The sequence below is a fragment of the Chionomys nivalis genome, chromosome 12 (genome assembly GCF_950005125.1).
Source record: "Chionomys nivalis chromosome 12, mChiNiv1.1, whole genome shotgun sequence".
NCBI lineage: Eukaryota > Metazoa > Chordata > Mammalia > Rodentia > Cricetidae > Chionomys > Chionomys nivalis.
The window spans coordinates 12,550,227-12,564,170 of NC_080097.1; the positions used below are offsets into that span (position 1 = coordinate 12,550,227).

At 35.1% G+C, this 13,944-nt stretch overlaps 1 pseudogene; it reads left to right on the top strand.

The window, feature by feature from the left end:
* Nucleotides 1–359: 359 nt before the first annotated feature.
* The window catches only part of LOC130885203 (cytoplasmic protein NCK1-like), a 33,816-nt pseudogene continuing 20,231 nt past the window's right edge, over nt 360–13,944 (top strand).

Consider the following 13,944-nt stretch of genomic DNA (forward strand, 5'->3'; position numbering starts at 1 on the left):
GCCATCACCAAGTTTCAGGAATATCAGAATGGAAGAGCCAGAGCATTAAAACTAGTGCTATGAAATGTCCTCTTCTTAATATGGCGTGGCTATCACAATCATGAACTCAGAGCAGCTGTACCTGTGCAAGAACCACATAAAATCAAGTCAACCAAACTCTGTCATACATGAGCTAAATGAGATCACATCCCATAGCTTACTGAAGAGCTTTGACAGTAGGTAGTTTTTAGGGAAAGAATCTGGTTTTGAGGATGAGGCAACTGGTAGGATTTCCAATAGTCAGGTAATTGGGCTGACATCATGCACACATGGTCAGCTATTTCTGAATTTAGTAGGTTATTGGCAACAATAATGAAGACATGGAGGTAGTAGGGAGATGTGTTCAAGGGGAAATGAGGAGAGTTTGAGGCAAATATGATTATATTTCATGATATACTAAAATGAAATTGTGAAGAATAAAGAGAAAAACAAAACAGTATTTGACAGTAATAATGGATAATCAATATGAAATAAGAAACACAGGAATTTAGATTATCAGTGTGTTTAGAAGTCCAAACTCTTCCCTGTAGTCTCTGGGAGGTCTAATAGCATACTGATGTAAACATTTGGGCTCCCTGTAGACACGTTAACCAATACTGAAAGTCCTGCTCCCCGGGACCAGTAATAACGTTTCTTGCTATATAACTACTAATGTATCCAAATACTGTTGAACCTCCAAAATCTAAGAAGTTTGACCAAGTCTAAATATTGCAATCAATGACAGTTTTCCTTAATATCAGAAATGATAATTTTGTTGTAGTACATCTGTGAAATAATGGATAAAATATACCACAGGAAGAAAAGGGATACATTGTAATTAGAAAATTATTAGAATTAGAAAAGCACATATGGTAAGTCAAAATTAATGTTTATCAAAGTAAGATCATCACAGAAGGTAATTACTGCATGTGATCATTTCTATTGATACCCTTCTAGAACTTAAAATGAATTTTGGCATGAAGTAAGTTTCTCTTTGGTGGGAGGAGCTTTAGAGACATTAAGCTACTAGCATGAGTAATTTCTTTTTATTACTGTGTCCTGTTACATAGGCATATTCACAAACACCAATTTATTTTATTGTACAATTGTATCTTATGTAAGTTTATGAATGTTTAATTAAGTTAAAATTTGAACTAAAATAGTATTTTAAAATAGTATTTACTTGTCATTGTCACATAAAGTAATATCTCAGATTTCTAGTATTGATTCTTATTTACATCATCTAATTTCTTGGCTGTGACTATAACTCAGTGGTGTAGCGTTTTTTGAGTTTGCATGAGGACCTGGGTTCAAATCCCATTGAAATTACATAATTTTTGTGTATCATATTTGAGCAAAACAAACACAAATTTTCTTTCATACTGTAGTTTTCAAAAAAGGAAATTTAAGCGTTGTTCTTATTATGTTAATTTCATGGAAAAAAACAGGAGGATTTCAAAATTCTTCAGATTTGAGTCAGAGGAGCAATCTGAATAATTCACAAATTTCAGAAAGCAGTGATGCAGTGATTAAGGGGTAAACACTGAAAGATTATTTGGATTCAAGTGAGAAAAATGTAAAACCAATTTAGATTCCTGTAATTGAGAGCTATTGTAAGGGACTTTAGCAAGTATTTTGTAGATAATGAGGCATCATAAAAACCTCTGCAAAGAAAAATGATGTAATTGTACCTGCCTTAATGAAGATAGTGACAAAAACAGATTCAAAAGATTAGAATCTAAAATCTGGATATGAGATTGATGGGAATCATAACAGGTCTGACTGATGCTGAAAGTCTGAGCCAAGATACTCACAAAAGGAAACACTAAAATGAGTTTCTTAAAAAAAAAAAAAAGCCACCTTCTTTTTATAATGTCATGTGTGGAAACTGAGGGAATCTAGCAGATGATAAAATGTGAACAATAAATGCATGAAGATTAACTTTAGAATTTCTAGCTTATGAGAAGAGCAAGAAAAGGGGACATGAATAGAAATAAGGAATAGATGAATCACACCTCAGAGAGAAACAATGAGTCCATGCAGTGATATGGGAGCTAGGTGTAGTAGTGTTGGCACATAACCAACCAGATTAACCAGTGTGAGCCACATATGGAATGTGGAAGATGTGAGAGAATGTTAATATACTCTATATTTTTAGCCAGAAGTCCTTTGAAATAAAGGAGATAGTTTCTCAAAACTTTCCAGTAAGATACAATTTTTATTAATTATAGTCTAACATTGTCCACACAAATCTTATTTTACGTTATTTTATGAATATATTTTTAAAATTTCACTGTTAATGGAAATCATTGATAAATATTTAGATCATCTATCAACGGATGCAAGTTGATATTTGGTTCAGGATAATTACTCTTGCTAATTTTTTTGATTTGGCTTTTGGGATATTTGTTAGATACTTCATGTTTCTGTACTTGTGAATTTTAGGGTGAGACTGCTATTTCATTCTCTGCCACACAGACATGAATAATCAGACAGAAACTATATCAATCACAACACTGCTTGTCCTCTTAGTTCAGAATTTTTATTAATTAGCTCTTACATCTAAAATTAATCAATTTCTTTTAATCTGTATATCCTCTTGAGGCTGTGGCTTGTATGGTAAGGATCCGGAGTCTGTCTGCTTTGACAATTACATGGCATCTCCTTGATTCTGCTTACTCTCTCTCTTTATTCCTTACAGCCTGGCTATATTCTGCCCTGCCAAAGACCAAAGCAGCTTTATTAATTAACCAATGAAAACAACACTTACACAGAAGGACATCCCTCATCGGTGAATTTTCATAACTTTTATGCTAAGGACTATAAAATGTATCACCCATTTTTAACCATATGTAACACACAATTCACATAATGCATTTTATTTTTATCATAACAGATAGTCAAAAATGCTTGCATTGGTGATATCCATGTATATAAGTGTATCAGCCTGTAGCTGGACTTTTCTTTCCTCAGTGTGATTTTCTATTTCTTCCTTCACCCTCCAATGAATAGATGAGCTGTATTGTGTGATTTATGCACTTGACTTGCAACATTTTCTTCCAAATATTTTTATTGTGGTTCTTCTACATCATCAAAGTTTTTGTGGATTTCTACAGAATCAAATATACTGAAGCAATCATTTTTTAAAAATTATAATTTTAAGACCTCATGTGTGAATGGCATTTGGGCAGCTGAGTGTTATGCTAGTGTAGACCTCAGGTGACTGGAGCCATGGGTTCAGTGAAGGGAATTACCGAAGTTGCAGAAAGATTGCTGAAGACTGGTCAAGCACTGCGTGTGGTACTGCGTTCATCTTATCCAATGTTGAAGAACTCAATTTTGAGAAAGGTGATGTAATGGATGCTATTGAAAAGCTAGAAAATGACCCAGAGTGGTGGAAATGCAGGAAAATCAATGGCATGGTTTGTCTGGTGCCAAAAATCTATGTTACCATTATGCAGAATAATCCATTAATCAAAAGTTTGGAACCATTGCCTCCACAGTGTGATTACTTCAGGCTTTTACTCACTGGAAAGTTTGCTGGCAATTCTCAATATTATGGGTTAAATCACCAGGCATCAGGCAGAAAAAGTATTAAATGGAAGGGGTATAAAGGGGTATACTCATTCTTGGTAGTCAATCTTTGCCAAATGGTTTCTCAGTATCACTAATAGCACAAAAGAAAAAGCACACATTTTAAATTCCAACTGAAAGAGACTGCTGTTATGTCCAAATGAACGGGGTCCCCTCAAAAGCCAACAAAGGAGACTGATCCCATATGAAAAAGCAAAGAACCTTAATTTTAATCAAGTTTGCAAGCCCAGTCCTCTGCATGTCCAATTTATTGGAATATTTGGAGAGCCCTGAACTCAGCTGGCAGGTGTCTCTAGCTACAACACTTGGGATGCCAGGAATTTCCTTTGAATGGTCTATTCTTGGGTGGGGGTATGGTGATCTCAGTTTGTGGTTCCTCCTGTAGTCTGGCATTGTCTTGGGATAAACAACTGAGACCTCAGCATCCATTTAAATTTATCGATGGCCAGAGTCCCAGGTGATAATGGTTGGAAGTAAAGAATTTACTTTGGGTGACCTGCCCAGACTTAGATTATCATGGCTGGCCCCCACAACTGCTTGGTACACTGGGTAGTGGAAATTGAGTACCATGGAAGAACTTGTAGAACATTACCAAAAGGCATGGATCTTTAACAAGGGAATAAGAAAAAGAGCTATATCTGGTCAAAAATTTGTCTCGATATTTATCAACAGTAAATATCATCAACAGTAAACTGCTACACAGTTGTAACTCATCATGTAATTGAAGACTGAGCATGTTGGGCCAATTGTACTTGCTGGGAAAGTGTTGTTTCTAAATGTATGAGAACTCACTGTAATACATGGGGATTTTTGTTATAACTCAATCCATACATATATATCCCTATGCAGTGCATCTATACAGAAAAAAATATTTATTCTTGGTTTTCTATCTTACCATCTTTTTGTCATTTTTCTCTTTATTTATTTAAGCTTTTGTATCCCAAGAAAGAATAATTTGGTTAAAAAATCTTTATATGGAAGAATTCTTTTATTGATGTTTCTTTACTTCCTTGTAAAGACATCCTGTTCTCCCATAAAATTATATCTACATGGTATATGTTAAAGTACTTTTCTTGTAAACTATTAATCATTTTTGTGACTAAATAGAAATAATAAAGAAAAAACTAGAAATCATTTTCAGATTTGTATCTGTCACAAGACATTGTAAATATAAAAAGGCATAGTTTTAATTCAGAGAAAGCATTTATTTATCCATCTAAGTAGGTAGGTCTTCACAAGTAAATGCTATTTGGTGAGTTAGCCAACACCATCCTCTGACCTCCACCTTCACCAAGCTCAAACCTGGCATGGATGCGTGCATCCAGGCATAACAGTAGTACATATAAGACTAGGAACAAAATTAGTAATAGTTGGAATTTGTGGAGATAGTCCTGTAAGAAGAATTGAAAATGAGAAAGCATGAGGACCTGAGTGTGGATCTTCAGCAACCACATTTTTCTAAGCCAGGCTTTAGGAGATGGAAAACAGAAGATCCCTGATGCTTGCTGACCAGTTCTACTTGAGCTTGTGAGCTCCAGGTTCAAGCAGGGAACCTTTCACAAAGTAACAATGTGATAGGTGATTGAGGAAAACAACTGATACATACCTCTGGCCTAAATAAACACAGACACACCCAAACACACAGATGTAGGTGAATCCATGAGAACCTAATCAAATGGGTATCAAGAATTTATTAGAAAACACTTGAGGATATACAACAAGGTAAAGATCCTCTGTGGTCCTCCATTCTGCATAGGGGTGAGTGGAACCAGTTGTCCAATCTTGGACTACCAAAGGAGCAAGAGTGCGACTGCCTCTTCTTTATTTTAAAGAGACCAGGTTGGCAGACAAGAAGCTCCACCTCTATCAAACCAGGTAGCCCAAGATCATGAGCAAAGCGAATACCCACTATACACACAGACACACAGACACACAGAAAGCAAAGCGAATACCCACTATACACACAGACACACAGACACACAGAAACACACACAGAGAGAGAAAGAGAGAGAGAGAAAGAGAAAGAGAGAGAGAGAACACATACATAAACTACACAAATTATTCATAAATAATTATAAATTTGTGTGTGCATGTGTATGGGAGTGTAGGTGTGTACAAAAATATAGGTGCCTTGGTGAAGAATTACAGAATCATACTGAAGAAAGAAAGATGCAGTAAAAGCTTAAATCGATCTCAGTGACAGTCTCTCTACTTTAAAGACATTTTTCTAAAATGGATAATATGTACTGTCCCCTACTTAATAATACATTCATCATCTTTACTGCCACCGCTCTGACATTCACAACATCCTTTATTATGTGAATTTCACTACAGACTGTAACTTTTATCCCAACTTCCCAAGCTCATGCAGTCTGCTGTCTAAAATCCGAAATGCTTTTTTTATATTTCAAGTCATACCAAGTCACTCATGAGCTGGAAACAGCCTAACAACTCTCTGTTAATTCTAAAAGTATTCAATGCAGTCTGCATATCTTGGATCCCTGTCACTGCTCTTACTTCACTTTGTACCACACCATGTAAATTTGAATAATATTCCCTTTGCACAAGCTATGTATTATTGACTTCATATCATTCATTATACCTTCAACAATACTTTAACACATCTCCTAACCTTTGACGCATTCATATCTGTACTTACACAAACAATTACAAAAGTCTTAATTTGTGACTTTGAATATGTTACAAATTGCGACAGCAATGCAGATAATTCAGTCAATATTATGCTTAAATTAGTATGTAAAAGATCTAAGTGACAGACCTGAAGATATTTTGTTAGAACCCCTGGGCGCCGACATAGAAAACAATTTTCCCTAACTGGACTGGTACAGAGGCGCAAGGAATAACCAGACACAGCTTACACCATCATCACGGAAGGGCATCTCAGGCTTCTCTCTCTCCTGAAAATCTACCCGCGTTTATTATCAAACATCTCTTAATCCCCCTCCCCTCGCTCAACTGAGGTGGATACCTCATTAATATTCTCTTTCTGGGGAACCCGTGGCTAGGAACAGCACCTGCAATTAAGTCATTGGCTTCAGCAAACACCTCTCCCCAGGTGATCTACATTTATATCAAAAGAGAAGGAGTAGCACATTTTGGCTATTGTTGAGGCTGTCTGCAGTTCTGCATGACCACCTCAGGTGGGCCTATGGCTTCAGAGCCTGGCTGGCACACCATAAAGAAATACGGGCCTCCAATATTTTAGAAAAAGAAATGTTATTTCTTTTTCAAATGAGTCACTGGCTTCAAGTGATATGTTTCATGTTCTTTTTTAAAAAATATTTATTTATTTATTATGTATACAATATTCTGTCTGTGTGTATGCCTACAGGCCAGAAGAGGGCTCCAGACCCCATTACAGATGGTTGTCAGCCACCATGTGGTTGCTGGGAATTGAACTCAGGACCTTTGGAAGAGCAGGCAATGCTCTTAACCTCTGCGCCATCTCTCCAGCCCCATGTTTCATGTTCTTAAGTGTTTCAAATGTTTACCATTATTAGATAAGTCATTTCAATACAACTGGAGTTTTATTTACTATGGCAAAAAATGGCACTTGTAAAGACTGTCAATCTACTGGACAGAAAAAAAGCATCATTCTTGGTGATTTTATTTTCTATCTAAATTGTTTGAATTTTTAGTAACAATAATTTTGTTGATCCAATGAAGAATGGGCAAGAAATGCAAACAAGAGCATTTAGTGTGTTTGCAATAATTTAAAAGATAAAATTTACAAAATAATTATAGTAATGGGTGAACCACCACAAGAAATTTTATCTTTTCTTGTTTTATAAAACTCAGTCTTCTTAAGACAAAGGAAAGTTGCACTTTAAGACATGTAGTACTCTGTTTGAAAACAAAACTCAGCTCTTTTGTAATGAAAACTCTTACCTTATTCCCATATCACAATGTTAAATACAAAATTAAATTAACTATTTTCTCTTCATTGGAGCACTAATGAACTGTTAACACTGCCATGGTAATTTGTTGCATGGTTTAATGTAAGCAGCATTTTATTACTCCTACTTAAAACACAGTAATAATAGCAAGCCATTATACTTACATAGCTCCAGCATTCAGTAGAAAATCTCTAATTGTGATACATGTTTTTATAAATCCTCGCATTCTCTACAAAAGCAAGGAAATACAATAACAACATATCATTGACTGAAAAGCTTGTCAGTACTGTATGTTCTTTGCATGAATGGATGACTTAATTAGTCTCATTTACAGTAATTCGTTTAGATTGTTCCAAAATAGGAACACCCAGATGATAGGTGGTGAATGAGCCAAACAAGTATTGTGTCATATTGCATACTACTACAATGCAAGACTAAATAATGGAACATTTGCATATACTGAATATGGTTGTTGATATAAATGCTAAATGGTATGGGGACTAATATTTTTCATTATTAAAATTCTTGTCAATTATGACAGTAATATGATATCAGCTTATTTTGCTATTAGATAGCAACTTCATTAATGTATTACCCAATCTCCCTACCACATCGGTATGCATGTGTACGTGTGTGCATGTGCATGTAAGAGGCATCCCAGTCCATGCTAGGATTCACTTTTAGAGGACAGAGGACGGTATGGGTCTCAATTCTTGCCTTACACCTTGTTTGAATCATTTTATCTCATTGTCAGTATATAGCAGCCTAACTGGCCTATGTGCTTCCAAAAAATTTTGTGTTTTTGCCACCTAATTTATTCACATAAATAAGTGATTTATATTGAAGATATTTTTACTACATAAACTACCAATATTTACTTTATTCTGTTTTACTATGCATTTATATCTGTATTTTCTTGCTGATGCCTATATTTTCCTGCTAATCCTCAAGTATAATTTGTCTTTCTTTCTCTGATTTTTCTTTGTGTTATGTTTACTTAATTTAACTAATAAATAAAAATGCAAATTGCATATACTAATGATGTATCCTGTGATGTTTTGATAGGTGTATATATTGTATATTGTTAAACATTAATTAACCTAAAATCTGTCTATCTCTTTATATTTTTATTCTCTTCACTGTGACATCATTCAAAGTCCTTTTTCTATTCTTTTGAAATAGACATCATTGTAACTTGAAGCCAATCTTCTGAGCAATGAAATGCCATAGCTACTTTATCCTATCTAACTATAATTTGTCTAATTTGATCAACACTTCCCCTACCTACACTTCCCAGATTATCTCCTGTATCTCTGATAACCTAGACTACTCCCAATTTCTTTGATAACCAACAAATGATTTAATTTTCAGATATTTGGCTCATGTCATTTAGTAGAGAAGTGATCTTAGTAGGAGTGAAGGTCTTCATTCTTTTCTGTGATGAATACCATTAAATTTGTACAGAGCATTTCACATTTTCAATGCCTTTTCATTGAGTGATAAATTCATATGTTTAATTTCATATTGGCTGCTGTGGGTAATGCTGCAACAAACAGGAAGTTAAAGATATTTCTTTGACATACTGATTTAATTTCCTGTGAACACATACCCAGTAGTTAGATTGCTGGATCATATGGCAGTTCTGATTTTAATTTTATGAACCATCTCCATATGCTGTCCACAATAGCTGTGCTAGTTTACATTTCTATCGGCAGTGTACTAAATTTCACCTTCTCTACATTCTTTTTATTTGTTTATTATAATGGTCACATTTACTGGAATGAGGATGTATTGTGATATGTTGGAACTGCCCTAATTATTTTTTTATGTTAAGCTTTCTTTTCCCGCATATTCTTGTTGAACATTGTATTAGTTGTTTTCTCTTTCCTGTGGGAAATGATCAAGGCAACCTAGGGACGTAAAAGTTAATTTGGGCTCACAATTCCTGAGGGACAAGCTTCATCACCATCAATCACAGCAAGGTAGCCGTATGTTCTATTTCACTAACTTAGTACCATTCTAGGGAAGATTTCATAGGATTGTCATCATTTTTGGGTCACACTGATGGAGAGGAAGAACAAAATGAAACAATTGCAGATTGTAGGGTCATTTTTATTCCAGAAGCCTCACATCTTCTTTCTTAAAAAAGTAATTCCAAATTTGGCAGAAACATGGAGGGAACATCATTTTTAAAAGTCTTGAGTCACAGTGTCTATATGCTAGATGAAATTTCTAAAATACCCCATTTTTCAACTGGGCTTGAGTTTCAGTTTCCTAAAAAGACAACCAGAGAGATAGCATACACACAGAGACAAAGTAGATAACATGTATCAGGCCTGAGCCAGCAGCCTCCCCCTTCTAGCACCTCAAAGCAATGACCAAGTAGGAACAGGTCCTGGAACTTGTCCAAAGATGGAAAACTTGAAGCCCTAGCCAAGCCCTGGTAGACTTAGCCAATCAGAGCTGTACTAATGTAGCTTCTGCTTGCTTAGCCCATCAGAGACAGGATGTCTTAACTATCCCTAAATTAACCCTTAGCTGGGCTTCAAAGAAGCCTGCATGTTCTCCAGGTCACCATTTTGTCTTTGTATCAGATGTGGCCCCAGCATGCTATAATGTTTTGCTCTCAAGATTTAAACACTCTTGTTGATGACATACATGTTTGATGGTCTTTTGTGCACTTCTCAAGGACCCTAACACTACACCCTCTAATGCAGTGTTAGGGAGGGAACCCAGACCCATGCAGTAGCTATGTCAAGATGATTAATGAACCACAGTTGGTACTCTATTAACATTGTATCCATTAACCAACAAATTCTTCCTCAGGATATGTGAATAAATAAGTGATTTATATTGAATCAGAATTCTAATGTTCATAATCCTTTCCTAATTTTTAGTAAGATTTTTCTTTGGGTCACCAGCTACCAAAAAAACAGCACAACAACTTCCTATTATTATGAAAACTCAGCCGATAGCCTAGGTTTGTTCCTAATTAGCTCTTAGAGATTAAATTAGCCATTTATATTACCCTACGTTCTATCCTGTGGCATTATATCTTTGATCTCAGACCTTCTGTTTCCTTTTTGTGTCCCTGGGGCTCCCTGAATTATCCTTTTCTTCCTTGCTTTATCCAGAAAATTTGTCTATACTTTCTGCCTAGCTATTGGTTGTTCAGGTTTTTATTACACCAGTCATAGCAATACATCCTTATACTGTGTAATTAAACATAAAGTGAAACTTAGTAAGTTGAACTGTCAAGACTCTGAAATCAAACTTTTATGTAGTTGCATTGTTATATAAATTAATTGTTTATAGTCAAATACCTTCATACTTACATACATATGAATTTATACAAAAATGCAAAGCATTGAAAGAATACAGTGATAATAAAATGTTTCAACTAGACACTACTGACACTGGTTGTAGCTTCAAATTAGACCTTGCAAATCATAATGCTCTGGAAGTAATTCAGGGCTTATTTCTAGTGTGTTGAATTCTGTTTGTTTTTATCACTCTATACAAATCTTTTGCTTTATAAATGATCTAATTTCAGAATCTGAAATTTCCCTAAAGTGGTTGTATAGTTTGAGTGTGTATATCACAGATAAAGTCCGAATGTGTTTTCTAATCCATGTTCTATTCTCTGAACAGTGGATGCTGCAGGGCATCTGAGCACTGGGAAGAAAAGCAGCGACTGTAAGTTTCTGGATGTATCCATCTTTAGTTTTCAAAGAGTCTTACACATGGGATTCCATAGCTGTATCTTGAGGTCTTTTCTTGAAATAATTTTACAAATATCAGTAATTTAAAATACAGAGACCTTTTTTTGGTTGTTGTTCTCGTGAGGCTAGCCCCACCTGGTAGCCAATGGCCAGCAAGTAGTGTGATTATCACATAAGAAGCCAGCAAGAAAAGAAAGAGGCTGGCAGTGCTTAATAGTCTGAAGGTCAAAAACCAACCAAGCAAAAATGAGATTTACAAATGAGCCTTTTAGGAATAATGTATAGATGAAGATGTGCTCCCCGTTACATTTTTACAAGGTGAGAAATGAATGAAGGACCCTGCAGATGCCTACAAGTGTATTCCCCAGGTTTTGATTACAAAAATATGCCTACCACTAAATTGATGCTTTCCCCCAACAAATGGATACTTTTCTCAAATGTAAATGAGGATTATTTAACAGAGAACAGCTACATTTTTATCATGCTGATGATGAAATAAGTCTATGTCTGATATTATTTTATAATTTAATAGTACATGACATGTTTTTGTTTTAAACTGCAGAAAATAAGCATACCTTCTCAATTTTAACACCTTAAACTGTGTGAAAATATTTTTCTTATCAGTATCTTTTCCTTTCAGTAATGTCTGCTTGTTTCCAGGAGGTTTTATTTTCTGGTATGTTAGAGTCAAAGTGAAATATAACAATGAATACATAATTGAATTGATAAATATTTAGCATGTGTTAGAGCCTTAAGTAGAAATTAATATTTGTGTGCATAATAGAATTGAAATATTTCTAAAGAAATACTCAAAATTTGTCTCAATGAATTTTAGTTGCATATGTTGCAGTATCCTGGTGAGGGCAGCAAATGACTCAACTTGAAGTCATTTGGATTGGGTTTAATTTTTTAAAATATTAATTGGCAAATAGTAAGATTGTATACTTAAAGAGTACAGTATGTCACTTTGACATGTATGTTGTGGTGTGATGGAGATAAACTAAATTTATCTGTCACCTCACAACTCATTTTTGTGGAAAGAAATTTTAATGACCAGATTAGCAATTTAGCAGTTGTGAAATATGTTTATAACTACAGTCACCACACGACACAAGAGAACTCACTAATGTACTCTGGGCTGGGGACAATGACTCAGCAGGTTACAGAGTTTTGTATACAACCAAGGGGATATGAGCTCATTTGATCTGCAGCCCTGTAAAGAGCCAAGTGCAGGAGAGAGAGAAAGAGGGCTATCTCAGCCACAAGTCAAGCTCCATGTCCCTTGAGAGACTTTGTTTCATTTATTTAAGAGACAGAGCAGGACATTTATGTGGTCCTTTGACCACTACACAGGCATGAACACAAACATACATTAATCTCACTTTGCTATTTGGCCCATATCTCTCCTATTTCCCACCCATCCTGTCATCACACAGCCCCAGGTACTGAGCATTCCTCTGGACTTCTATGAGGAAGTCTCAAGATTTGTTAATATTTCTGATGTATTTCAGTCAATATGATTTTCTCTAGGCTTCTTTATATTACCACAAAAGACAGGCTTTATTTTCTTTTAGAGGATGCATAATATTCTACTAAGTTATGCTAATATTTATTATATATGGTCACATTCTCTACGCATCTCTTCTTATGAATACAGAGATTATTTTCTCTCTTGAGCTGTTGTAGATGATGATCCCAGTGAACTGGAGAATGCACCTGCATTGTCAATCTACTACTTCATTTCCGTTGTATACATCTTCAAAAGTGGGATTGCTAGATCATACAGCATTTTGTATTTTTAGTGATTTTAGGAAACTCCTTATGTTTAAAATGCAGATGCACTACCATGCAAACTTCAAGCTATCATGAAATCTGAAAAGCAGCTCATTAGTCACAAGAAAGTATTTCCAGACAAAACAGCTGTAGTTTTCATCTGTGCAATCACTACTCTATCATTGTCTTCGAAATCATGAGTCATAATCCTGAACTCATCTGTGTATTTTTTACAAGCCTATACATACCACCAAAATAATCCAACAAACCCCACAACCATTAGCATTATTTTGAATATTAAAATATGTCTGCAAATGAAATCTAGGAGGAATGTACATTCTTAGTGATAAGAAAATATCACAATCACTCAAATGTAGCATACATCATTTATAATTTATATCCTTTTTCAAGACTTGTCTTGATTCTCAGGAACCTTAAATGTGTATTTTTCAGTATTTTTAATTAATAAATTAAATGATACTATTTTCTTTTTTGAGACAGGGTTTCTGTGTCCTGGAAATAGCTCTGTAGACCAGGCTTTCCTCGAATTTACTGTTAGTGCTGTCTCTGCCTCCCAAGTGCTGGGATTAAAAACAGCAATAAATTAAATGACAAATTAATTGATAAATTTAATAGACAAATGGATTTCAGATAGCTAGTGGTTGATAAGATTTAAGTCCCTATTTATTCCACCACTGCTGATGTAACAAGCCAATCAAACTGAATTAATAAACCCATGTTTAATGAATGGAGCAAAGTACTCCTGGAAACCCTCAGTAAGGCAAGAGAGATATCAAAGGCCAAATATGTTTATCAAATCTTAAGAAGCTTATAGGCATGGTTTTGAGCAGCCCCCAAGAAAGAAGTTGACCCTTGGCAGGCTTTTGATGGGATGGAGTTTGAAATGGGAGATGGGGGAA